At 37.4% G+C, this 5079-nt stretch overlaps 1 pseudogene; it reads right to left on the bottom strand.

Annotated features, from left to right (window-relative positions):
• Window positions 1–2856: 2856 nt before the first annotated feature.
• LOC120084665 lies at window positions 2857–4196 on the bottom strand (annotated as a pseudogene).
• Window positions 4197–5079: the final 883 nt, after the last annotated feature.

Genomic DNA, 5079 nt, shown 5'->3' with positions numbered 1-5079 from the left:
AAGTAGTGGATAGACTAGTACTCGGTGTACTTATAGTCCCAACATGTGAAATAGGCATGTGGTTACCATCAGTAGAGTATACCAGAGGCAGGGNGTGGAAGACTCAGATGAATATTCACAGGCAGGAAATAGATTTGTGGTAGGACTAGTGAAAAATGATTGGGTACCAACAAGGGAGGCATGGAAGGAAGAAATACTAGAAAACATAGGATGTTCCCAGAAGGTGACATAGCGAGAAATATATAACCGATTGGATATGGGGTCCCAACACTGGAATCCCTTATGTTCAATTCCATAACCAAGAAAGCAACATAGGCGAGCCCGAGATTCAAGTTTGGAATGTTCATGGGGATGAAGTAAAACAAAGTAGGTACAACAAAAAACTTTGAAAAGAGAATAAAAGGGTGAAATGCCATATAATCGCTTAAAAGAAGACACATTGTGGAGAACAGTAGAGGGAAGACGGTTGATAATATAGACATATGTGAGTGCAACTTCTCCCCAAAACTTTAGAGGACAAGATGTAGAGAGAAGTTGTGCACAGATAGAGTCAAGAATATGGCGATGCTTTCTTTTAGTCCGACCATTTTGTTGAGAGGTATAAGAACATGAGCATTGGACAAGAGTGCCCTGTTGAGTTAGGAAGGAAAGCAGGTAATAGTCTTTATACTCCATGGCATTGTCAGTCTAAAGAATTTTGATGGTTTGAGAAAACTGAGTTTGAATCATTTTAGAAAATTCCATGTAAATTTAGGTTAAAGTTGAACGATTCTTAAGAAAATATATTCAAGTAAAATGGAAGTAGTCATCAATGAATAAAATAAAATACCGATAATTATTTATTATAGGGGTGGGAGTAGGGCCCCAAACATCGGAACGAACAAGGCCAAATGGTTTATCACAGAGAGATGTTGAAGTAGGAAATGACAAAGCAGACTGTTTTGCTAGTTTGCAATGTGAACAATCAAATGAACGAAATTTAGAGGCATTACTTAAGGTATCGACAAAAATTAGGCTACGAAGTTTGTTAGATGACACATGGTGAAGAAGAAGGTACCACTGATACGTAACGATATCTGTGATAGCTGCAGACACAAATGGCATAACAGGAGCTGAAGGGACGTGAGCTCAAATAATCTTCCCACCTTGCAACCTGTGCCAACCATCTGACCCGTCCGCGGATCCTGAACCTGACAACCATGAGAGGAAGACAGTAAGGCCATATTCGAGGTCATGTGATTGCAACAGGCTGAATCACGGAGCCAAGATGTACCTGGTGTGAGGGAAAATGCAGAAGAGTTAGGGAGAGAGCACCTGTTTCAACAAGTCCTGAAGATCACTGATCTGGATAATGGAGGATTGGAGGGTACCACATCTGAGGCAGTGGTAGCTGCCATGACAGATGAAGAACCATGCTTGGGGGAATTCTTGGATTGATTGATGTATTTTGGAGGCCGAGGTGATTTGGTTGTCCAGGATATGACCTCTTTTGTGGTAGTATCTGCATTCAATGGTAGGACAACTGGAAAACCTGTTACAATGCTGGTTGCAGTTCTTGCAAAAATTTGACTCAGTTGGATATCGTGAATGGCTGGTTGCGAGAGCAACGTCCGAGGAAGGAGAGGAGACTAACCCAAGTCATCTTTCCTCAAAGAGAATTTCTTGAATCGTTGCATCAAGAGATGGTAGTGGACTATAGTGTAACAAGGCAGCATGAACAGACTCATACTCAAGACGAAGCCCTATAAGGACCTTGATAAGTTGTAGATGATCCGAATTGATCTTAGTCTGGTCTAATTGAGTCCAAATAGGTTGAAGAATAGCAAGATACTCATTCACGGATTGGCCGATCTCCTGACTTATGCCAACTAGAGTAGTATAAAGCTGATAGTAGTGGGCAAGACCCACGGTTTGGAATCGTCCAGATAGAAAATCCCAAAGTTCTTTAGCTGTGTTGAACACATCAAATTGAGTGTGAATGGATGGAATGAAGGTATTACCCAACCAGGTGATTATCTGATGGTTCTTGTTGTCCCAGTCTTCTATTATGTCCATAAATTTACTGTCTTTTTTAGTGGCTCCTTTGACAGGCATAACGACATCACCTGTTACCACTCGCCATGATTTACGATCAATCAAGAAACTCTTCATTTGATAGGTCTAGGTAATATAATTAATGCCATTAAGGATTGTGCTGGTAGAACGAAAAATTTCATTTTTCTCCATTTATAACAAGGAGAAAAAAAATATAGCAGTATGAGTCAAAGGAAAAAAAACCAAAATAAAAAATAAGGGATCGAGGGATGAGTTCTAGATCGGGAAACGGGGATCAAGGGTCGAGTTCTTGATCAGGGATCTAGGGTCGAGTTCTAGACCGAGAAATGGGGATCAGGGTCAAGTTTTTCACAATGGGGATTGAGGGTCGAGTTTTTCACAGTGGCTACAGACAGGATCGAGGGTCTGGGTGGATGACACTAGTGTGATGACCGGACGACAGCGATGGCAGAGAAGAAGAAGAAACCAGCTAGCAAGGCTTTGATACCATGTAAAGAACAAGATCTGAATGGATGATTTTCTGTATATGACAGCGAATGTAAAGAACCAAATTTGAACAGATGATTTTCTGTATATCTATTGATCAATACTAAAATTAGCTAACAAGAATCCTCTAACAAAGCTCAACTATCTAACAAAAAGAGGCTTGACTTTGCAACCTGAAAATCCTAACAAAAGTAGTTTATAATTTAACAGCATCGACTCATCTTGAAAAAGAACATCTTGGGTACATAAATATAACAAATATATCACATATGGAAAAATTAATAATACAAGCGCAAACCAAAAATCAAATTTATATTAATCGTGAAAAATAAATGTAATAGAGAATAGGATTTGAAGTAAAGTAAAGGATAAGCAGGATAGTAGCAGCAATAAAGGAGATGGAAGCCCATGGAGTGTGGAAATAATCACGTCTTAGTGAAGTCATAGATCGGTGCCAACATTTGTTGCAGTAATCATTTAAATCTTTGCTCATATTGGAGTAGTAATATTTGGTTGTATTAGGTTGGGGCATTTAGACGTAGATCCTTAATTAATTTTACCATTATACTCACGTCTTTCTCCTTCACAAATATACTCACGTCTTTCTATGTGTTAATCAAGTCATCTAACAATGCAAGATAATAAAATATAAACTTCTGATCCGCCCCGCCATGGAAAATCAGTTTCGAATTTGTATTTCAAAGTTGATATGAATTATGAAAGGTGGAATTTCCAAAACCCCATTTTTAAAGCTGTAATCCATCAAACTCTTGGCTTCTTCTGTTCTTTGACACCAGCCTCACTAAGTTTAATTATAGTTGGGGTATCAAAATATCTGTTGTATTCTGTCTCCTTAAATTTCTTGTACCCCTCTGTCTCAGGTGAGGGGATGTAGTAGAATCTTAATAAATGTACCAAGTGTCTTACCTTGTGTGTATTGTCTACCACATTATAACGAAACCCATATTGTCCAGTCGTGCTTGCTATAAACAACTCTACTATCAATGCCATAAAGTAGATAGGTGGAGGTTTGTTAATTTGTTTTGTCGAAATAATGATAGTTCAAATAATTCTTGAAGAACGAAAAAAGGAAGTTGATTCTCAAACATAGCCACGTCCGTTTTAAATCGTACATTAAACCAATAGAAGTATATCATCCATCCAAATCAGTCTCACTTTCACCCAAATATCTCTTTTCACAAATTGTTGACTTCATAAACTCCAATATGAAACGACTATCGAAGGGCATCATTTTTACAAAGTCTTCACTGTTCATGTCTATAGGCTCTGCGCAGCAACTACGAGCTGTTTCCTCCCATCTTCCAGCAATATTCATGACCTCCCCAACTCTCACATTTATACGAGATAGATATATTTTGAGAGCTTGAAGCTTATATTGTTCTACAGCTTTATATTCTTGTTGGCCATGGTGGAAAGGACCAATTGAAATGAGTTGAGGTGTATAGGCTTGTGTCATTCATCTTGCAGTGCAATTTGGGAACTTGATATATGAAACATTCTAAATTGATAGGAGGTAGTTTCATGAACATTTTTTCGATTGATATCACAACATCATCACTCTCCCCTTCTTCAAAACCCTTATGGTAAATCTCCATCATCTCTTCATGTCCTCCAGCCTCCTCACTCGTATCCATTTCAAAATATCTCACCTGCAAACTACACTCATGCATGATTAAACATTCAATAACCCTCTAGTAATGTGTGCAAATTTAATTAATTTCCTAAACAATTTGGGAATACTTAGTTTATTTCAAACCATTTAGGAAAATAGAGCTTTTTGCTTGTATTTGTTACTTCGAGAACATTGGATAGTTTCCTTGTATTTAGTTTCTTTTTGTATTTATCCTTTCAAGGATATTCGATAGTTCCCTTGTGTTTAGTTTCTTTATAAAAATGTTATCAACTTTATCGTTATATATGGAAAGTTCTTTTTATGTTTGTACTTGCTTTGTGTCGAAATAAGATTAGTTGAAGATGGAAATCAAGTATAATAATAGGTTCAAGAAACAAATTTTCTATCATCATAATCATTTCTTTGATGTTTAATAAACTGTGATGAGATGTATTTAATTGACAATGTAAAAAGGTCATAATAGTATGCACTTTTCTGGTGGTAAACAAATATAGAGGAGTAAATAGGTTGGATTGGGTCGACTTCTTTAAAATTGACTCAACCTGACCTGGGTTCTGTTATGTACGAACAAGACTTGATCCGATTCGAATCGTGTGAGATTAGGTCAAACTTAATTTTTGTGCTATATAATATTAAAAAGTTAAAAAAAAATTGAATAATGACTTCAGCACATAGTCCTAAAAGAGAGCGGTTCTTCTTCTACATATGAGAGGGAATTTGAACTTCTTCAAAATGGTAAACTACTGCTTCTACTCCTTGTTCTTGCTAAACATCTTCGTGGTACTTCTTCTTTTTATTCTTTGTGTGAGGAAGAGAGAAAGAGAGGGATGTGAGAGAAATAGGAAACAGAGAGGGGGATATGAAAGAGAGAGACAAAGGGGATG

This window comes from Benincasa hispida, chromosome 9 (assembly GCF_009727055.1).
Source record: "Benincasa hispida cultivar B227 chromosome 9, ASM972705v1, whole genome shotgun sequence".
Lineage (NCBI taxonomy): Eukaryota > Viridiplantae > Streptophyta > Magnoliopsida > Cucurbitales > Cucurbitaceae > Benincasa > Benincasa hispida.
The sequence above is the reverse complement of the archived record's forward strand: the minus strand, read 5'-3'. Positions and strand labels throughout refer to the sequence as shown.